Source organism: Nelumbo lutea, chromosome 1, assembly GCF_056320005.1.
Source record: "Nelumbo lutea isolate HS-2025 chromosome 1, American lotus-T2T, whole genome shotgun sequence".
Lineage (NCBI taxonomy): Eukaryota > Viridiplantae > Streptophyta > Magnoliopsida > Proteales > Nelumbonaceae > Nelumbo > Nelumbo lutea.
Window position 1 is genome coordinate 195,501,919 of NC_142684.1, and position 23,855 is coordinate 195,525,773.

At 41.5% G+C, this 23,855-nt stretch overlaps 1 non-coding gene across 1 annotated transcript; it reads left to right on the top strand.

Annotated features, from left to right (window-relative positions):
* Positions 1-1,050: 1,050 nt before the first annotated feature.
* Positions 1,051-1,157, top strand: LOC148880162 (small nucleolar RNA R71). Its single transcript, XR_016106061.1, has one exon. It is a non-coding gene; the product is annotated as a small nucleolar RNA R71 (small nucleolar RNA).
* The last annotated feature ends 22,698 nt before the right edge of the window (positions 1,158-23,855 follow it).

Genomic DNA, 23,855 nt, shown 5'->3' on the forward strand with positions numbered 1-23,855 from the left:
GTTGTGCATTGGGACTGCACTCTTCCTCCATCAGAATTTTGTGTGTGCATACCAACGGGCTGATCCCGTTTATGTCTGCGATGCTCCATCCTATGGCTGGTATGTGTTGCTTGAGCACCCTCACAAGCTTTTCCTCTTGGAGACCTATCAATTCAGAAGAGATAATTACAAGTAAGGTGGAACTGTCTCCCAAAAACATATATTTTAAATGAAAAGGTAAGGGTTTAAGTTCCAAAGCTGGCGGTGCTTTGATGGAGGGTAATAATTGTTTAGATGAAGTCGGCCCATCTAAGGTAGAAATCTCCCTTGTCTTGGCTTGCACATTTCTTGGCCGGCCTCTAAATAATTCATTGCCTCCTCTACTTAGTCCTCCATTACCTGCATGTTATTACAAGAATTAATGAGATAGTTTGCAAGGGGGTCATCTAACTTTGATTTATTAATTTCTACTACCACCACATTAATGAAGTCGATTACATATATTTCATGTTCTTTCGTGTTAGGATACTTTAGGGTTTGGAAAGCGTTAAATATCATTTTTCTCCATTAATCCTAAGAGTAAGTTGACCCTTTTGTACATCAATTAAGGCATTACTAGTAGCAAGAAAGGGTCTCCCTAGAATTAATGGCATCGATCTGTCCTCCTCCATATCCAACACAATGAAATCAGCAGGGATGATGAAATTCCGTACTTTAACTAAGACATCTTCCATTATTCCCCTAGGGTATTTAGTATGTCCCATTTGACCACATAAATCGCATGAGATGCTAAATGGTGTATTAATGGCTGCAATACTAAAATTATCCAGCCTCTTATCCAGATGAGCAATTTGCGCAGATAGGGATGCAAAGGAATCAATGTGGTGTACTCTCCTCTAATTAGTTCGGTCATTGCTCCACTGGTAGCTGTTTGATACCATCTCCTCCACTAGGTCATATGCTTCCTCTGGGGTTTTCCTCATGATCGTACCACCTGCGGCTGCACCAATAATGGATCGGTTAGAGGGGGTAATACCATTATAAAATGTCTGAATTTGACGCCAAGTTGGTATCCCATGGTGAGGACACTTCCTAAGCATCTCCTTAAATCGTTCTCATGCTTCATACTAGGATTCCCTCTCAAATTGAGCAAAAGTAGTAATATCATTTATTAACTTTATTGTTTTAGAAGGTGGAAAATATTTAGACAAAAATTTTTGGGTTAGATCATTCCAAGTGATGATACTTCCTGCAGGGAGTGAGTTAAGCCAATCTTTAGCTCTATCACGCAATGAAAAAGGAAATAATCTAAGCCTAATTATTTGGACAATCGAAATTCAGATTTGAGCAAGAACTACGGGAAATAAAAACTAGAAAAAGAAAATAAAAGCAAGAGTGATCACTAACCGAATATGCAATGGATGAAATCACTAGGACTTTTAGGTCCACCTAAACAATGTAATGAATATTAATAGATTCAATTAACCAAGATTATTTGCCATTCCCATAAGCTGAGGTATTTCCAATTTTATTTAATATTTTCTCTCGAGATATACTAAAATTACATCTTTTAGGTAACCCTTCGATCTCTTGAGTAGAGCTCTCAAGATGGAAATGCATTAAGTCTAAGAAAAACCATTGAGTTCAGATGAATTATGTATATATATATATCTCTTCATACCATTGATGAGACCAAAAAGAACCCAATTTTTATCCCCTAATATTCATTCTTTTACATTTATTTAGCACTTAAATAGACTCATTACTCTTGTATTTCGATTCAGGGCAATAAAGAAGGCAATTGGAAGAAAACAGGGCAAATCGGGTGATTTTGCATAGTTTCGGCGACAGTCAGTAATCTGGGTCTAACTCTCAATTTCGGACTCAGAATTGGACAATTCAAGAAGAATTAGAAAGATGAAAGGAAGGCCCACAACTTTTATGTTTCGAGTTTCTACAGATTCAGCCTGAATCGAGTACGAAAATGAGCCCAAAGTTGGAGCAAGTTCGCAGCCAGGCCCATTTCACAACTTAAGCCCAACTCGCAGAAGTACCTTGAAGCAACTCAAGTTTTAAAGCAGCCCAACTCGAATTCATGAGTTAAGAGTCCAAATTTCGAATGTAATATCCAAGGATAGAGTCTTATCAGATCTAAAGTCTTGAATGTAATCCTAGAGAAATAAGAAGATTGAGATTAGATCATTAGATAAGAGATAGGATATGATTAGTTCAAAGAAGATCAAGACTCCCTAAAGATAAGATGATCTCCTAGAAGGAGTTGGAAAACAGCCCTCTCCTTTGGCTATATAAAGAGGGGGACAAACCAGCTCTAGGATCACTCACTCTCAGATCCAAGAGATCATCAAGAAGACCAAGAAGCTCAAGAAGGCAGTTCAGCTATGGAGAAGAAAAGCACGGAGATTGCACAGATCATGAGCAGCTAAGCTTCTTTTTCTGGTTCAAGGGGGGACGTTCGATTGTGTCATTGTGAGGTTCTATAGTTAATTTATTTTTTTGCTTTTTAATTCAAGTATTCATTGATTCTTGAGCACATTTTCATTGTATGTTAATGGTAACTAGTCTAACAAATTGAATTAATGTTGATTTTCCTACTGCTATCCATGATTTTGGTGATCCGTAATTGTCACGAATAGTGGTACAAGTAGCAATTAGGTTAATATATTTTTGGGTCAATTGTTCATGACAGCCTTTAACCAATGTATTGACATGGTTTATCCTAAAAGGAATCAATCGAACAAGATTCAATAATTGCAGCTATCTCAATTATTGTTGTTTTGGTTTAACTTTTTTCACAAATCTTAATGCTATCATCGATTAATATGGAGCGCTATCGTACCTAGTTGAGTGGTGATAAGTGTTGATCGAATGCTGGGTTTGGTCAACTAAATTAGGAAAACACAAGGTTTATTATGGCTATCTTAATAAGTCTAAGGTTAAATGCTTGAATTGCAAGAATGCTAAAATGTACCTAGGATCGATGGCCAATCGATTCAACCCGAACCCTTGAACCAGAATTCGGTAAGACTGATTTTCTCTTGTTTAAGTTGCTATTTATTTTCTTTTTTTTAATTTTAGTATTTAAGTTCTCTCACTCAATTGAAGGGATAGGATATCCATCACATGGACGCCCAAAAATTGTGGAATAAGGGGGCGAATTTCAAAAATTTTTCTCTTCCTTATTTAGAAAATCATATTTTAAAAGATCATTCTTGAACCATAAACTGAACCAGATCTGAACCAAAAGGAGTAGGGAGGCATTATACCAAATACGGAGAAGTAGTATCTCCCAACGGAGGTGTTCATGCCCAAGGAAGGATCCAAAATCCGCTTCCACAGAAGATGGCGCAGTGCAGGGTGGAGCAAAATCAACAGTGTTCTTCCAAAAGAACTTGACCATTCGCAAGAATCCAATGGATGGCTTGTCAATAAAACTCCAACCAATCTTTTCTCCATCCAAAAGATTGGTATCAAGATCAAATCTTGATTTCTCCCAAAAACTGGAGATCGAACTACTGGACGTGGCGGCTGCAAGAAGGAGGCGGCAAGAGAATATTTGCAGGGTGCAGAATTCTCTCTTCTTGTGATCTCAGCTCTGAAGATAAGGGTGTGCTGGTTGCATGTCTAAAGGCTACTGCCTCCTCTTCCTTTTATAATCTCAAATGGATCAGCTCCTAATCCCATTAGGAGTAGCTAACCCAAATCATATTTGGACTAGAAGTCTCTTTAAGTGATAAGGGATAACACTTATCTTATCTACAGATTAGATTAGCCATCTCCTAATCTAATTAGGAGGCTTTCAGATCTAAATCTTATTTAGATATTGGACTCTCTAAGTGGATAGGGTCTGGGCCCAATCCTATCAGCTGATCCATCTAAGAATTTGCCCCTTTAAGTGACTAATCAAATTAGCCCAGTTTGAAATGGGCTTAAGGCCCATTGAAGGTCATGTATTCATTTAGCCTTCCAAACTGCTGCTTAGTTGGGCTTCCTTGTATGGCGGGGGACCCAAACATTGATCTACACATCAGCCACATGGGTTCAGCCCAGCCTTTGTTACAAGGCCTGGCCGAATACACTGTTATGGACAGTGCACCCCCTAAAAACCATCTCATGGTCTCTATGGGCCCAACACTTACCCTAAGTGGTCCCTAGGCCAAGCCACCTTGTAACACCCAGGGACTGTAGGTAGATGCAAGATTACCCCATCAGGTATTATCCTCAATGGTCTTACACTTAACCTCTCAGCCCATAATGATCATACACTGCCCGACAAGAGAGGACCTCTCCCTCGGCTGCAAGGAACAGTGTTGCACTCTCTGCTTATATGGATCCCGGGAATTAAAACCTTTTGCAAACCTTTTAGAAACCATAATATATATATTTTTATATCTCATATAAAATATATTTTGCAAAACAAATCTCAATGATTGAAATCGGCTGTCGGCAGTCTTGGTTTCCATCAGCGAGAGTGCATTTCTGATCATTACCTTTGTCCGACAAAGGGGCTGATCTTGTCACTATGATCACCCACTCAAATGAATTCTCAGACTGTCCCAACATACCCAGGTTTTGACCCCCGCTAAGGATCTCACTGACTGGTATGTCAAAGACAGCCCAATCCCACACCTAGTGCAGTATCATAATCGAGTCTAGGGGTCGGGTGTAACTTTCTAGTTTTGCCCATCAATCTCTAAGGTCCAGGGCAATACTAGAAATCTGGTCCAGTTCAAAGATTCAATTAATCCTACATTGTATGTGCCTAGGGTCTCACCCCGGCAGCTGAGACAAGCCACCCCAACCGATTTGGTGGCACCACAGTGTCCGCCTTGTCAGGACAGGTCTCCCCAGGCCAGCCCACTGGCTGTGAATGTTCTAAACTAACACGAGTCTCATTAAGTGTTCAGTTTAAGGGTATTACACAGAAACATACCAGGGGAACATGAATCAAATATGTACTTTTATTCATTTACAATAAACTTATAAAGTACATCATCTTGATTGAAGCTAAGTGCATACAAAACTTTCTAACATCAATTACATTACCCATTCGGCTAAGAGATTATTGATTTGCTCCCTGTGGGATTCGACCTAGAACCACTTTTACTGCAAATATTTTATTGTGAGACTAGTAATAATTTTGAGGCTTCGATAACCCGTCATTCAATTCACACTATGAATTATTTAGTTGATTATGTGAATTCCTCTCTCGATTCATTCACATAACACAAATCAATTAAGAGGTGGCCAAGCTCTTAATTGCATTAAGCACAATAATTCATAGACTGTTTGGAAATCACAATCTTGGATAAATCACAAAGATAAAAATATATTCTTTAACATGGTTAGGCTTTCCATAGCCCTAGCAAGAAACAAATCAATTCATGATAAGAGAATTGAAGCAAATAAAGGGAAAGAAAGAACTCTTGAATTCGCCCATGGTGCTGAGATCTTCTCTTCTTGCCGCCACCTTCTTCTTGAAGTTTCTTGAATTCTTGATCACCTTTCCTCTGTTTTTTTGACTTCTTTTCTCCTCTCTTGACTGATTGTTCAATGCAATTCGTGATGCCCTTGGGCTGGTGCACCCAATTCTCATATAGCTTACAATTACTTGGAGTTATCTCAATAATGGATAATCCATCCTTGATCCAAACTCCTCCTATCCTTTCCTATCTTCTCTCCTCTCCTTATCTAAAACCTTTCTTAATCTTTCTGGAATTACGATTAAAAGTTTAAATCTAAGAGGACTCTCGAACTCTTGAATTCGAATGGGCTACTTCAATGTTCTTCTACGAAATGGGCTTCAGCTAGGAATTGGGCGTCACTATGAAAGTGCTCCATCTTTGGGTCCAAATTTGACTTCGATATAGGCAGAATCTATGAAAACCCAAACATGAAAGTTGTAGCTTTATCTCTTATCTTTCCAGTGGATCTTGACTCAGCCCAATCGGAGCTCGGATATGAAAGTTAGGCCCAGATTACTGATCGCTGCCGAAATTGTGAAAACCCATCCGATTAGCCTTTCTTTGCTCCTAATGCCTTCTTTTATGCCCTGAATCAAAATACAAGAGATATGTGTCCACTTAAGTACTAATTAGGTATGAAAGAAAAAAATATTTGGGGATAAAAATGTGATAAATTCTACTCTCATCAGTTCCTTTCTTGGACATGTAGGTTTCTATCACAGGTTTATCCAAGACTTAAAAAATCACCCTGCCATTGTCCAATTTGCTTCAGAAGGATGTGCCTTTCGATTTTGGAGATGAGTGCAAGGAAGCATTTGACAAGTTCAAGAAACTATTAACAATTGCACCCATTATTCAACCACCTAACTGGAACATGCCCTTTGAGATCATGAGCGATGCAAGCAACTATGCGGTTGGGGCTATTTTAGGTCAACGAGTTGATGGGAGGAGCCACGTCATCTACTATGCTTCAAAAACATTTAATGCTGCACGGTGCAACTACACAACCACTGAAAAGGATCTATTAGCAATTGTGTTTGCTTTAGATAAATTTTGATCATATTTGCTTTGAACTTGTTGGCCCTTGGACATTTGTGTGGTCATGAACTGTTTCAAGATCTTTTGTCGAGTAGAACGATTCTGCTCTTCATACATTGTCCTCAGACTGTCCAATATGTCCTTGGCAAGTTCAATCTGATCAAACTGCCTCTATATTGGGTTGTCCAAGGAGGCAATGATGTAACACCGAGCAAGGGAGTTTTTCTCCTCGCATTCCATATAGTCTCTCATTCGGGCCTCAGAAGCCCTGTCACCCAGACGCTCCGGGGCAGGATTCTTTGCCACTTTTTCCAGTTTTTTAGAAGCTACGACCAGCAAAAGGTTCCTGTACCAGTCGGCATAGTTTGGGCCCTTAAGCTTGTTGTCATCAAGAAGCTTTGCAAAACATCCGGGTTGTCTTTGGAAATGTGGATTTTAATCTATGATCCATTTCCATTTATTCATCTCTGAGATTCCCTCCTTTCTCAGTGACAAAGAATACGGGTTGTCTTTGGAAATGTGGGAAATCACATAGGGTGCATGGAGCCAACTGTTTCAGCTGCATAACCCCACCACCTTTCTGTGAAGGTTCATATCCACTCATCATATGAGTTTTCCCTTTGGCCTCTGCCAGACAAGGTTCAGAGTCATTTTCAGGTAAACCTTTCTATCCAGTGAGTGCTTACCCATCATATTCGTGAACGCCAAGGTACCATGAGAGAGTTCCCATTTTCTGGTGAAGCCCCTCCCACATCGGTCTATGACGCCCCTATCATCTTATGAAACACTCATACAAGCCCAACAGCAAATGGATAGCCCATTTTCTGGTGTGTTTCCTCATTACTGAAGGACCCATCCTCATGCTAATGATGGAAGGCCTTTAGAGAGTTCATCATATGAATCTCCCTATCACATGCACTCATATTAGCTGGAGGGAATAGATCATTATGCCCTAGTTTGATTTAGGTCAAACCAAAGTGGCTCCCACTGACTTTCATAAAGCTAGATTTCGGTGGGCCTCAAATCGGCTTGGGTTCCGCACGTAACCTCTTGATGAAGTGTGGGGCCCACCACTGAGGGAGGTCATCCAATGACCAGAAGGGACACCATGACAATGATGTGCGTTCAGCCATGGTGTGCGCAAGAGCCACTGTCGAATGAGCATGGGCCAAGCACTTAGAGACCATGTACGTAGCACATCACACATCCAAACATCTCATGCAGGGATAAATTGATCCAATCAATTAATTATCTGTAAGGCCCATTGGAAGCCCGTTAAAAATCCATAATATTAACCATTAATATTATCTAGGTATATGGGCGGAATTAGGGTTACCCAGTTTGGCCCATATAGCTTTATCCTTTGAAGTTGGCTTTTAGCAGTTTTAACTATTTAAAACTAGGCCTTCACAGGTTGGGCCGAATTAACCATTTAATTAAATATCAATCCTCAGGCCCATTAATGGGAAAATTTGGGCTGACTTTCAGCCTTGATTAAACCCTAGATTTGGTCCAAACAGTTTGAACCAATCTTGGTTCGAATGGGTCTAGGGTTTGATCTTTAATTAAATCCTTAATTCAAGAAAATAATCTAAAATTAAATAACTGATAAAAGAAAAACAAGAATCAGTTAATCAGGGCTGTTCGCACGCTCCATCCTGCAAAACAAAGGTTAGATCACAAAATCGTAGATAGCGAATGTCCCATCTGTGAAATCTCCTTCGGTGCGCCGCCATCTTCGATCCAAAAAGTAAAAATAAATAGAAATCCTATTTCTATTAATTATTACATTAGATCGAATGCCTATACATTGAGTTAGAAATAAAAAAAATTATTTACAGACCAAATGTAATAAATAAATTCAATAAACTGCAAACCTTGTAGTTCTCCCTGCGCAAACCAAGAATTTGATCTCCTCTTGTACGAACTGTTGGACAGTTTTGTATGCCCTTAGCTTCAATCAAAATTGATGTACTTTATGAGTTTTTTGTAAATGAATAAAAGTGCATATTTGATTCAAGTTCCCTTGGTATGTTTCTGTGTAATACCCTTAAACTGGACACTTATTGGGACTCGTGTTAGTTTAGAATGTTCACAGCCAGTGGGTCGGTCTAGGGAGACCTATGCTGACAAGACTGACACTGTGGTGCCACCAAGTCAGTTGGGGTGGCTTGTCTCAGCTACCGGGGTGAGACCCTAGGCACATATAGTGTGGGATTAATTGAATCTTTGAACTGGACCAGATTTCCAGTATAGCCCTGGACCTTGGAGATTGATGGGCAAAACTGAAAAAATTACACCCGACCCCTAGACTCGATTATGATACTGCACACGGTGTTGGATCTGGTTGTCTTTGATGTACCAATCAGTGAGATCCTTGTTAGACAATTTTGTATGCCCTTAGCTTCAATCAAAATTGATGTACTTTATGAGTTTATTGTAAATGAATAAAATTACATATTTGATTCATGTTCCCTTGGTATGTTTCTGTGTATTACCCTTAAACTGGACACTTATTGAGACTTGTGTTAGTTTTGAATGTTCACAGCCAGTGGGTCGGTCTGGGGAGACCTATCCTGACAAGGCTGACACTGTGGTGCAACCAAGTCGGTTGGGGTGGCCTATCTCAGCTACCGGGGTGAGACCCTAGGAACATACAGTGTGGGATTAATTAAATCTTTGAACTGGACCAGATTTCCAATATTGCCCTGGACCTTGGAGATTGATGGGCAAAACTGGAAAGTTACACCCGACCCCTAGACTCGATTATGATACTGCACTAGTGTCAGATTGGGCTGTCTTTGATGTACCAATCAGTGAGATCCTTAGCGGGGGTCAAAACCTAGGTATGTTGGGACAATCCGAGAATTCATCTGAGTGGGTGATCAAAGTGACAGGATCAGCCCCTTTGTCGAACAAAGGTAATGATCGGGGATGCGCTCTCACTATTGGAAACCAAGACTGCCGGCAGCTGATTTCAACCGTTGAGATTTGTTTTGCAAAGTATATTTTATATGAGATATAAAAGTATATATATTATGGTTTCTAAAATGTTTGCAAAAGGTTTTAATTCCCAGGATCCATATAAGTGGAGAGTGCAACACTGTTCCTTGCAGACGAGGGAGAGGTCCTCTCTTGTCGGGCAGTGTATGATCATTAAGGGCTGAGAGGTTAAGTGTAAGACCATTGAGGATAATACCTGATGGGATAATCTTGCATCTGCTCACAGTCCCTGGGTGTTACAAGGTGGCTTGGCCCAGGGACCACTTAGGGTAAGTGTTGAGCCCATAGAGCCCATTCGTTGGGTTTTAGGGGGTTCACTATCTTTAATAGTGTATTCGATCAGGCCTTGTAACAAAGGCTGGGCCGAACCCATGTGGCTGATGTGTAGATCAATGCTTGGGTCTCACGCCATACAAGGAAGCCCAACTGCGTAGCAGTTAGGAAGGTTAAGTGAGCACATAAGCTAAATGGGCCTAAAGCCCATTTCAAACTAGGCTATTTATTTAGTTAATTAAAGGGGCAAATTCTGAGATGGATTAGCAGATTGGATAGGGTCTTAATCCTATCCACTCAGAGAGTCCAGATCTGAATGTGATTCAGATCTAGAAACCTCCTAATGGGATTAGGATAAAGCTGATCTAATCTGCAGATAAGATAAGGGTTTATCCTTATCAGTAGAAGAGAAGGCTTATCCAAATATGATTTGGATAAGCACCTCCTAATGGGATTAGGAACTGATCTTTTCTAGTTAACAAAAGTTGAAGGGAGAGAGACCAAGAAACACATCAGATCCTCTTTAGTGCTCAAATCAAGAAGAGAGAATTCTGCACCCTGCGAATACTCTCTTGCCGCCTCCCAGCTCTTGCCGCCCTGTTTGCCAGTTTGATCCCAAACTATGGGAGAAGTCAAGATTGGATCTTGACATCAATTCTTTGAGAAAGGATTGAAAAGGAAGCTGTACTCACATTCCATCCTGTTGTTTCTTGCGAAGGACAGAGTTCTTGGGGAAGAATACTGCTGATTCTGCTCCATCCTGCACTGCGTCATCTTTAGTGGGAGCAGTCTTTGGATCCTTCCTTGGGCGTGAACACCTTCGTTGGGAGATATTGCTTCTCTGTATCAAGTATCATTCTCTCTCATTCCTTTTCATTCAGATCTGGTTCAGTTTAAGGTTCAAGATTTATCTTTGAAAATGTGATTTTCTAAATAGGGAATGTGATTCCCAGTTGAAGGGAGAGAAAAAATTTTTGAAATTCGCCCCTTATTACGCAATCTTTGGGCATCCATGTGATGGATCTCTCAACCCTTCTGTGGTATCAGAGCCATAGGTTCAAATCTTGAACCATTCTGTTTCATATCTGAACCTGCGCAATTAGGGAGAAGGCGTTCTACGCAATTTGCGCAGATTTGGTTTTGGGAAATTTGTTCCCAAATCAGATGGGCAAATAATTTGAAATTAATTTTAAATAAATCTGATTATTATTTAGAATTGTTTTTTATAATTTTTTTGCTTTATGGGTTGTTCGTACATGAGGAGATCGAATTCTTGGTTTGCGTAGGGAACCAGCGATTTTGCAGTTCTTGATTTATTTTTGGGTCTGTAAATAATTTTTTTTATTTTCTAGACTCAATGTATAGGCATTCGATCTGATGTAATTATTAATAGAAATAGGATTTCTATTTATTTTTATTTTGGATCGAAGGTGGCGGCGCAGAGAAGGAGATTTCACAGATAAGAGAAATGCTATCTACGATTTGCAGTTTGTGAAACTGCATTCTGTGATCTAACCTCTGTTTTGCAGGAAGGATTGTGCGAACAGCCCTGTTTGACTGATTCTTTTTTTTCCTTTTATCAGTTTTTAATTTCAGATTATTTTCTTGAATTAAGGATTTAATTAAAAATCAAACACTAGACCCATTCGAACCAAGATTGGTTCAAAACTGTTTGGACCAATTCTAGGGTTTAATCAAGGCTGAAAGCCAGCCCTAATTTCCCACTAATGGGCCTAAGGATTGATATTTAATTAAATGGTTAATTTGGCCCAGCCTGTAAAGGCCCAGTTTTAAATAGTTAAAACTGCTAAAAGCCAACTTCAAAGGATAAAGCTATATGGGCCAAACTGGGTAACCCTAATTCCGCCCATATACCTAGATAATATTAATGGTTAATATTATGGATTTTTAACGGGCTTCCAATGGGCCTTACAGATAATTAATTGATTGGATCAATTTATCCCTGCATGAGATGTTTGGATGTGTGATGTGCTACGTACATGGTCTCTAAGTGCTTGCCCCATGCTCATTCGACAGTGGCTCTTGCGCACACCATGGCTGAACGCACATCATTGTCATGGTGTCCCTTCTGGTCATTGGATGACCTCCCTCAGTGGTGGGCCCCACACTTCATCAAGAGGTTACGTGCGGAACCCAAGCCGATTTGAGGCCCACCGAAATCTAGCTTTATGAAAGTCAGTGGGAGCCACTTTGGTTTGACCTAAATCAAACTAGGGCGTAATTTTGTTCCCTCCAGCTAATATGAGTGCATGTGATAGGGAGATTCATATGATGAACTCTCTAAAGGCCTTCCATCATTAGCATGAGGATGGGTCCTTCATTAATGAGGAAACGCACCAGAAAATGGGCTATCTATTTGCTGTTGGGCTTGTCTGAGTGTTTCATAAGATGATAGGGGCGTCATAGACCGATGTGGGAGGGGCTTCACCAGAAAATGGGAACTCTCTCACGGTACCTTGGCGTTTACGAATATGATGGGTAAGCCCTCACTGGAGAGAAAGGTTTACCTGAAAACGGCTCTGAACCTTGTCTGATAGAGGCCAAAGGGAAAACTCATATGATGAGTGGATGTGATCCTTCACAGAAAGGTGGTGGGGTTATGTAGCTGAAACAGTTGGCTCCATGCACCCTATGTGATTTCCCACATTTCCAGAGACAACCCGTAGTCTCCGTCACTGAGAGAGGAGGGAAATCTCAAAGATGAATAAATGGAAATGGATCGTAGATTAAAATCCATATTTATGAAATGAACATGAATCAAATTAGGTTGTGGACTGATGTTTGCTCTTTTATCAAAAAATGGCAAATGGATCTTTTGCAAAACTGCTTGATGACAACAAGTTGAAGGGCCCAAACTATGCTGACTGGTACAGGAACCTTATGCTGGTCCTAGCTTCTGAAAAGCTGGACAAAGTGGCAAAGAATCCTGCCCCGGAGCGTACGGGTGATAGGGCTTCTGAGGCCCGAAGGAGAGACTATCAAGAATGGGAGGAGAAAAACTCCCTTGCCCGGTGTTACTTCATTGCCTCCTTAGACAACCCGATACAGAGGCAGTTCGATCAGATCAAACTTGCCAAAGACATATTGGACAGTCTTAGGACAATGTATGAAGAGCAGAATCGTTCTACTCGACAAAAGGTCTTGAAACAGTTCATTACCGCACAAATGTCCAAGGGTCAACAAGTTCACGACCATTGTCTTCGGATGATGGGATACATCAACGAACTGGAGGCTCTTGGATCCGGGCTGGACCTTGCAACCCAGATAGATGCTATCCTTAACTCTTTGCCTCCTTCTTTTAATCCATTCATCATGAACTATAACATGAACAAGCTGAATGTCAGCTTACAAGAGCTCAGCAATATGTTGCAAAAAGCTGAAGAATTGATTAGAAAGGATGAGCCTGTAGCCATGCTTGTTGAAGCTGGCAAGACAGGCAAGAGAAAGTGGAAGGCAAAGAAGCCTCAGAAGAAAGCCGCTAAGAGCAAGAAGCAGAAGAAAGACAAAGCATCGGATGCCTATCACTTCTGCAAGAAGACCGGCCACTGGAAAAGGAACTGTCCTGCCTACCTGGAATCCAAGAAAGGTAACTTTGAAACTTGTGTTATAGAAACCAATTTGTTGGTAGCTTCTGCGTCCTGGTGTATTGACTCCAGGGCTTCAACTCATGCGTGTAACTCACTGCAGGGGTTCAAGGTAAGTAGAAGGCTAAGTGAAGGAGAAGTCACACTCTTCTTGGGGACTACTGCAACTGTTGCAGCCGCGGCCATAGGAATCGTGGAATTAATTTTTAGAGATGGAACAATTGTACTGAAAGGCTGTCTTTATGTGTAAAACTTAAGGAGAATTTTGATTTCTGTCTCAAAACTGTGTGCAGATGGTTATTCTGTCTTCTTTAGTAATACGATTACTATTAAAAGAAACAACAGATTCATCGCATGCGGGGAACTGGAGAACGGTCTTTATGTTCTACATCCTTCTCTAGAAACTAGCATAACCGAAACTACGTCGGCTGAAATCCCTAAGAAGAGCACTCGTGATACAGTTAATCCCACGTGTCTGTGGCATTATCGACTTGGCCACATTGGTGTTGACCGAATCACAAGGTTGGTAAAGGATGGTCCTTTGGATTTTCTAACTGTAGAAGATCTTCCCACCTGTGAGCCTTGCCTACAAGGCAAGATGACGAAACGGCCATTTAATGGTAAGCCTGAAAGATGTACGGGCACACTTGACCTAATACATACTAATGTATGTGGTCCCCTGAGTGTTAGGACACGAAATCAACACGTGTATTTCATCACCTTCACAGATGATTTTTCACGATACGGTTACATGTACCTAATGAGACAGAAGTCTGAATCTTTTGAAAAGTTTAAAGAGTTTAGACAAGAGGTTGAGAAACAGTTAGGGAGAGAAATTAAGGCCCTTCGATTAGATCGAGGTGGCCAGTATCTCTCTAACGAATTCAGGGACTACTTAAAGGACAATGGGATAATATCACAATTAGCTCCTCCTGCTACACCACAACTTAACGGTGTTTCGGAGAGGAGGAATAGGACCTTATTGGATATGGTCCGGTCGCTTCTCATACACTCAGAGTTACACACATCCTTTTGGGGTTACGCATTAGACACTGCGATTTATGTGCTGAATCGGGTTCCAACCAAATCGGTTCCGAATACTCCATATGAACTTTGAACCAGAAAGAAACCAAGTGTCAGACACTTGAAGATTTGGGGTTGTCCAGCACACGTTAAAAAAACGAGTGCAGACAAGTTGGAATCCAAGACCAGTCATTGCCTATTTGTAGGCTACCCAAAATGCTCTGTAGGTTACCTATTCTATGACCCAAGTGAGCAGAAAGTGTTCTGCAATCGTAATGCGTAATTCTTGGAAACCGACTATATCCTAGACACCCATCGTCAGGAAGTTGTTCTTGATGAGGAGAGCTCAGGAGCAGTGGGAGATGTCCCACAAGTTCCAGGTAGTGACCAACCTAGAAGATCCACTCGGGTATCTAGGCCACCAGTCCGTTATGGTTATGACCAGGATAGTTACCTGGTGGAAACCTTGACTAGTGAGGAGGATCCCTTGACTTACACAGAAGATATGTTGGACATAGATTCCCAGAAGTGGGTGGAGGCCATGAGAGCAGAGATGGACTCAATGGAGACCAATGGAGTCTGGACTCTAGTAAATCCGCCCTCCGAGGTAAAAGCAATCGGTTGCAAATGGATTTACAGGAGGAAGAAGGGCACCGATGGTAAGGTTGAGACCTTCAAGGCTCGTTTGGTGGTGAAAGGGTACACTCAGAAAGAGGGCATCGATTATGAGGAAACCTTTTTGCCTGTGGCCATGCTTAAATCCATTGAAAGAATGGTAGGATCCATCTAATGGACGCCATAAAGGTTGCGGAATGGGTGGGCGAATTTCAAAAAATTTCCTACCTTCTCCCATCTGGGAATCATATTCCCTAAATTTAGAATACAATATTCAAGGATCCTACTTGAACCATAATCAAACCAGATCTGTACCAAAAGATAAATGGGAGGAATATACCTGATCCGGAGAAGCAGTATCTCCCAAAGTTGGTGTTCATGCCGAAAGAATTCTCCAAGATCCGTTCCTGCTGAAAATGACACAGCTGTGAATGGAACAGAACCAGCAGGGTGCATCCTACACACTGGATCCTTCACAAGAATCCTCTGGAAGTACTAAACACTGAATCTTTTTCAGTCTTTCTTGCAAGACTGATGTCATGAACAGATTTCTTGACTTTCTTTTCTGCGAAGATCTAATCTTGCAATGGCAGATGGCGGCGGCAGGAAGAGATCTCCAAATCGAAAAAGGCAGAACTGCTTTTTCTCTTTTCTGGAGAGTATGAGATCTGATCTGAATTCGTAGGAACCTTTCTTGTGATTTTTCTTGGTTCAAAATCTGTTGTAATTCTCTCTATCTTTGTTCGTTTTTCTCCTCCTTTTCTTCTTGATTAAGAAACCTCCTTATTAGGAGTTATCCCAATCCAAATCAGTATTTGGATTGGGGATAATCTTAATCCTTTCTGCAGATAGAGTTAGCTTACTCCTGATCTTATCAAGAGGTTACCAGATTCAAATCTAATTTGAATTTGGTCTCTAAGAGTGGATAAGGCTAAAGGCCCAATCCTTTTACTAACTTTAATCTCAAATTCGCCCCAAGGATGGGTGATCATATCAGCCCACCTCGAAATGGGCTTCTGGCCTATTAAGTGTTCAGTGTCTAATTACTTTCCAATCTGCTGCCCAGTTGGGCTTCTTTGTATGGCGTGGAACCCAAGCATTGATCTACACACCAGCCACATGGGTTCGGCCCAGCCTTTAATACAAGGCCTAGCCGAATTCACTAAAAAACTCAATGAACCCCTTGAGTCCATCATATGGACCCTATGGGCCCAACACTTACATTAAGTGGTCCCTGGGCCAAGCCATCATATAAAAACCCAGGGACTATGAGCAGATTAATGATTAGCCCATCAGGTATTATCCTCAATGGTCTTACACTTAACCTCTCAGCCCTTAATGATCAAGCACTGCCCGGCAAGAGAGGACCTCTCCCTCGGCTGCAAGGAACAGTGCCGCCCTCTCCTCTCACATGGATCCCGGGAATTAAAACCATTTGCAAACAATTCGAAACCGTACATATATATAAATATATTAATTTTGCAAAACAAAATTCCAACGATTGAAATCAACTGCCGGTAGTTTGGTTTCCATCAGAGAGAGTGCATTCCCGATCATTACCCTTTGTCCGACAAAGTGGCTGATTCTGTCACTATGATCACCCACTCAGATGAATTCTCAAACTGCCCCAACATACCCAGGTTTTGATCCCCGCTAAGGATCTCACTGATTGGCATATCAAAGGTAGCCTGATCCAACACCTAGTGAAATGTCATAATCGAGTCTAGGGGTCAGGTGTAACTTTCCAGTTTTCCCCATCTATCTCCAAGGTCCAGGGCAATACTGGATATCTGGTCCGGTTCAAGGATTCAAGTAATCCCATACTGCATGTGCCTCGGGTCTTACCCTGGTGGCTGAGACAGGCCATCCCAACACTTGGTGGCACACCAGTATCAGCCTTGGCAGGATAAATCTCCCCAGACTTATCCAACGACTGTGAACATTTAAAACTAACATGAGTCTCTATAAATGTCCAGTTTTAGGGTTTTACATAGAATTAAACCAAACAACATGAATCAAACATGCACTTTATTTATTTCCACTAAATAACAAAAGCACATCAAATCAGATTGAAGCTAAGGGCACACAAAAAACTGTTTAACATCCATTAGGATCCTGCTAGCTGTAGCAGCATACCATGATTATGAGATTTGGCAAATGGATGTCAAAACTGCATTCCTGAATGGAGATCTTACTGAAGATATCTATATGCAGCAGTCGCAAGGCTTCATTGCTGCAGGTCAGGAAAACATGGTATGTAAACTTAATAGATCCATTTATGGACTTAAGCAAGCTTCTAGAAGTTGGAACATCCGTTTTGACTCTACCGTCAAATCGTTTGACTTCAAGCAGAATCCGGATGAACCGTGTGTTTACAGGAAGTACTGTGGAGATAAGGTTACCTTCTTGGTTTTGTATGTAGATGACATTCTACTCATTGGGAATGATGTAGGTATGTTAACTACGGTGAAAGCATGGCTATCAAAGCAATTCTCCATGAAAGATCTTGGAGAAGCCTCCTATATACTGGGTCTTCGACTCTATAGAGATAGGTCGAAGCGAAAAATAGGATTTTCCCAATCTGCCTACATTGACAAATCAGTCAAAATATACAGCATGGAAAACTCCAAGAAAGGAAATGTTCCTTTCAGGCACGGAGTCACTCTCTCCAAGAAGATGTCTCCCAAGACTTCTTAGGAGATTGATGGCATGAAAGACGTTCCCTATGCCACTGCCGTAGGGAGCATCATGTATGCCATGCTTTGCACTCGTCCTGACATAGCTCAGGCAGTGAGTGTAGTAAGCAGATTTCAGGCCAATCCAGGGCAGGAGCATTGGACTGCTGTGAAAAACATACTTAAGTACCTTCGAAGGACAAAAGAGTTTTGTCTAGTATTTGACGGTAGCTCACTACAGATCCAAGGGTATACAGATGCCGGTTTCCAGTCAGACCCAGATGATAGAAAGTCTACATCTGGATATGTTTTCACGATAGGATCGTGTGCTGTTTGCTGGAAAAGTAGCAAACAGGGGTCCACTGCAGACTCCACGACCGAGGCCGAGTACTTTGCCGCAAGTGAGGCTTTCAAAGAAGCCGTATGGATGAAGAAGTTCATTCATGAGTTGGGAGTAGTTCCGTCCAGCACATTACCCATCTCATTGTTGTGTGACAACAATGGAGCCATTGCTCAGGCTAAGGAGCCACGAGCCCACTCGAAGTCGAAGCACATCGAGAGGAAGTACCACGTACTGCGGGAAATTGTTGGTAGAGGGGACGTCCTGATTCAGAAGGTAGCGTCAGCGGAAAATGTAGCAGACCCATTGACAAAGCCACTATCCCAGAAAGTGTTTGAGAAATATGTGGAAAGCATGGGACTCCGGCTAGTACCTGATTGGACCTAAGTGCAAGTGGGAGCTGTTGGACAGTTTTGTATGTCCTTAGCTTCAATCAAAATTGATGTACTTTATGAGTTTTTTGTAAATGAATAAAAGTGCATATTTGATTCATGTTCCCTTGGAATGTTTCTTTGTAATACTCTTAAACTAGACACTTATTGAGACTCGTGTTAGTTTAGAATGTTCACAGCCAGTGGGTCGGTCTAGGGAGACCTATCCTGAGAAGGCAGACACTGTGGTGCCACCAAGTCGGTTGGGGTGGCTTGTCTCAGCTACCGGGGTGAGACCCTAGTCACATACAGTGTGCGATTAATTGAATCTTTGAACTGGACCAGATTTTCAGTATTGCCCTGAACCTTAGAGATTGATGGGAAAAACTGGAAAAAATTACACCCGACCCCTAGACTCGATTGTGATATTGCACTAGGTGTCGGATCGGGCTGTCTTTGATGTACCAATCAGTGAGATCCTTAGCGGGGACCAAAACCTAGGTATGTTGGGACAATCCGAGAATTCATCTGAGTGGGTGATCATAGTGACAGGATCAGCCCCTTTGTCGGACAAAGGTAATGATCGGGGATGCGCTCTCACTGTTGGAAACCAAGACTGCCGGCAGCCGATTTCAACCGTTGAGATTTGTTTTGCAAAGTATATTTTATATGAGATATAAAAGTATATACTATGGTTTCTAAAATGTTTTCAAAAGGTTCTAATTCCCAGGATCCATATAAGTGGAGAGTGCAACACTGTTCCTTGCAAACGAGGGAGAGGTCCTCTCTTGTCGGGCAGTGTATGATCATTAATGGCTGAGAGGTTAAGTGTAAGACCATTGAGGATAATACCTGATGGGATAATCTTGCATCTGCCCACAGTCCCTGGGTGTTACAAGGTGGCTTGGCCCAAGGACCACTTAGGGTAAGTGTTGGGCCCATAGAGCCCATTCGTTGGGTTTAGGGGGTTCACTGTCTTTAACAGTGTATTCGACTAGGCCTTGTAACAAAGGCTGGGCCGAACCCATGTGGCTGATGTGTAGATTAATGCTTGGGTCCCACGCCATACAAGGAAGCCCAACTGGGTAGCAGTTAGGAAGGTTAAGTGAGCACATATGCTAAATGGGCCTAAAGCCCATTTCGAACTGGGCTATTTATTTAGTTAATTAAAGGGGCAAATTTTGAGATGGATTAGCAGATTGGATAGGGTCTTAATCCTATCCACTCAGAGAGTCTAGATCTGAATGTGATTCAGATCTAGAAACCTCCTAATGGGATTAGGATAAAGCTGATCTAATCTGCAGATAAGATAAGGGTTTATCCTTATCACTAGAAGAGAAGGCTGATCCAAATATGATTTGGATAAGCACCTCCTAATGGGATTAGGAGCTGATCTTTTAAGTTAACAAAAGAAGGAAGGGGGCGACAGTCTTTAGAGAGACCAAGAAACACATCAGATCTTGTTTAGTGCTGAAATCAAGAAGAGTGAACTCTGCACCCTGCGAATACTCTCTTGCCACCTCCCTGCTCTTGTCGCCCTATTTTCCAGTTCGATCTCCAGCTATGGGAGAAGTCAAGATTGGATCTTGACATCAATTCTTTGAGAAAGGATTGTAAAGGAAGTTGTGCTCACGTACCATTCTACTGATTCTTGTGAACGACAGAGTTCTTGGGAAGAACACTGCTGATTCTGCTCCATCCTGCACTGCGCCATCTTCAGTGGGAGCAGTCTTTGGATCCTTCCTTGGGCGTGAACACCTTCGTTGGGAGATATTACTTCTCCGTATCAGGTATTATTCTCTCCCATTCCTTTTGATTTAGATCTGGTTCAATTTAAGGTTCAAGATTTATCCTTGAAAATATGATTTTCTAAATAGGGAATGTGATTCCCAGTTGAAGGGAGAGAAATGTTTTTTGAAATTTGCCCCTTATTCCGCAATCTTTGGGCGTCCATGTGATGGATCTCTCATCCTTTCACGAACAACCCATAAATCAAGAAATTTATAAAGAACTATTCTAAATAATAATCAGATTTATTTAAAAATAATTTCAGATTATTTGCCCATTAATTTTAGGAACAAATTTCCCAAAACCCATATCTGTGCAAATTGGGTAGAATGCCTTCTACCTATATGCGCAGGTTCAGATCTGAAACAGAATGGTTCAAGATTTGAACAATGGCTCTGATACCATTGAAGGGATAGGAAATCCATCACATGGACACCCAAATATTGTGGAATAAAGGGGGAAATTTTCAAAAAAGTTTTCTCTCCCTTCAACTGGGAATCGAATTCCCCATTTAGAAAATCATATTTTAAAAGATCATTCTTGAACCATAAACTGAACCAGATCTGAACCAAAAGGAGTAGGGAGAGATAATACCTGATACAGAGAAATAATTTCTCTCAATGGAGGTGTTCACACCCAAGGAAGGATCCAAAATCTGCTCCCACTGAAGATGGCGCAGTGCAGGGTGGAGCAGAATCAGTAGTGTTCTTCCAAAAGAACTTGATCCTTCTCAAGAATCACCTGGATGGCTTGTGAATACAACTCCCACCAATCTTTTCTCCAAAAGATTGGAATCAAGATCCAATCTTGATTTCTCCCAAGAACAGGAGATTGAACTGCTGTAGGCGGCGTCTACAGGAAGGAGGTGGCAAGAGAGTATTTGCAGGGTGCAGATTCTCTCTTCTGTGATTTCAGCTCTGAAGATAAGACTATCTATTGCTTGCTTGTTATGGATTGTTGTGTCTAAAGGCTGTCGCCCCCTCTTCCTTTTATAGACTTAAAGGGATCAGCTCCTAATCCCATTAGGGGTTGCTAACCTAAATCATATATGGATTAGAAGTCCCTTTAAGATAAGGGATAACCCTTATCTTATCTGTAGATTAGATCAGCCATCTCCTAATCTAATTAGGAAGTTTCCAGATCTAAATATCATTTAGATCTTGGACTCTCTAAGTGGATAGGGTGTGGGCCCAATCCTATCAGCTTATCCATCTCAGAATTTGCCCCTTAAGTGACTAATCAAATTAGCCCAGTTCGAAATGGGCTTAAGGCCCATTTAAGGTTGTGTATTCATTTAGCCTTCCAAACTGCTGCCCAGTTGGGCTTCCTTGTATGGCGTGGGACCCAAACATTGATCTACACATCAGCCACATGGGTTCAGCCCAGCCTTTGTTACAAGGCTTGGCCGAATACACTATTACGGACAGTGCACCCCTTGAAACCCATCAAATGGGCTCTATGGGCCCAACACTTACCCTAAGTGGTCCCTGGGCCAAGCCACCTTGTAACACCCAGGGACTGTGGGCAGATGCAAGATTAGCCCATTAGGTATTATCCTCATTGGTCTTACACTTAACCTCTCAGCCCATAATGATCATACATTGCCCGACAAGAGACGACCTCTCCCTCGGCTGCAAGAAATAGTGTTGCACTCTCTCATATATGAATCCCGGGAATTAAAACCTTTTGCAAATTATTTTGAAACCATAATTTATATACTTTTATATCTCATATAAATTATATTTTGCAAAACAAATCTCAACAATTGAAATCGGCTATAGGTAGTCTTGGTTTCCATCAGTGAGAGTGCATCCCCGATCATTACCTTTGTCTGACAAAGGGGTTGATCCTGTCACTATGATCACCCACTCAGATGAATTCTCAGACTGTCCCAACATACCGAGGTTTTGACCCCTGCTAAGGATCTCACTGATTGGTACATCAAAGACAGCCCAATCCGACACCTAGTGCAGTATTATAATCGAGTCTCGGGGTCAGGTGTAACTTTTCAGTTTTGTCCATCAATCTCCATGGTCCAGGGCAATACTGGAAATCTGGTCGAATTCAAAGATTCAATTAATCCTACACTGTATGTGCCTAGCGTCTCACCCCCGTAGTTGAGACAAACCACCCCAACCGACTTGGTGGCACAACAGTGTCAGCCTTGTCAGGATAGGTCTCCCCAGACCGACCCATTGGTTGTGAACATTCTAAACTAACACGAGTCTCATTAAGTGTCCAGTTTAAAGGTATTACATAGAAACATACCAAGGGAACATGAATCAAATATGCACTTTTATTCATTTACAATAAACTCAGAAAGTACATCATTTTTCTTGAAGCTAAGGGCATACAAAACTGTCTAAAAGTGAAATTCGTGCTAGTACCACTTTTTACTGCAATTATTTGATTGTGGGACTAGTACTAATTTTGAGGGATTCGACAAACCCATCAAAATTTTGGCACCGCTGCCGGGGAGCAACTTTAATTTCTTAGTTATTACCTTCTTTTTGTTAACCTTCTTGTTTTATGACTCGTGTTTCTCAACGAGGTGAACTCGAGTACAACCTCGAAATTGAGAGGACCACCCGCCGTTTAAGGAAGGAGGCAGAACAAAGGAAGGATCGTTCATCTAAAAGGGTGAACTCATAATGTGATCTACCCATCTTCGAAGAAGAAGAAAGAATGGCTGATAGAGAGAGAACATTAAGGGAGTTAGCTGCACCAATGATGAACCAAAAGCCCCTATGCATCTAAAGGAATTCCATGTCGTCTGTTCAAGCATGAAACCCCACGGTATGACCGAGAATCAGGTAAAACTCATAGCCTTTCCATTTACTTTATGTGATAAAGCAAAGGATTGGTTGTATATTCTTCCTCCCGGTTCAATACGCACATGCGATGAGATGAACAGGGTATTTTTAGAAAAATATTTCCTTGCATCCTGGGCTACAAACATTAGAAAAGAAATATGTGGAGTTCGGAAATTTGGTGGTGAGACACTATATGAATATTGGGAAAGATTTAAACAACTTGTTGCTAGCTGTCCACACCACCAAATACCCAAACAACTTTTGATCCAATACTTCTATGAAGGGCTTCAGCACATGGATAATATGGTCAATGCAGCTAGTGGAGGAGCCCTAGTGAACAAGATACCCAAAGTAGCCAGGGAATTAATTTCCAACATGGTCAAAAATTCACAGTAGTTCGGTGCAAGGACAGACGGTACCATTAGACGGGTTAATGAGGTAAGCCATGTAAATTTAGAAAATTAGATTTCTAACTTAACAACTTTGGTAAGACAAATCGCTGGAGGACAATTACAAACTGCCAGGGTGTGTGGTATCTGTTCGATCCCTGGACATCCTACGAACATGTGTCCATCATTACAAGATGGATCGATTCAGCAAGTGAGTGTCGTAGGAGGATTCCCAGGCCAGCCCCAACGAAAGAATGATCCCTACTCCAATTACTACAATAAGGTGTGGAGAGATCATCCAAATCTATGCTACGGGAACCCAGGAGGACAGCAGCAATATCAGCCCCATTTTTTCAGTTGACAGCCCCAGTATTCAGCACCCATCACAGCGCAAGGCCAACCCCCAAATTCAGGTATGTCATTAGAAGATATAGTTAAGGCTCTAGCTACTAATACTCAG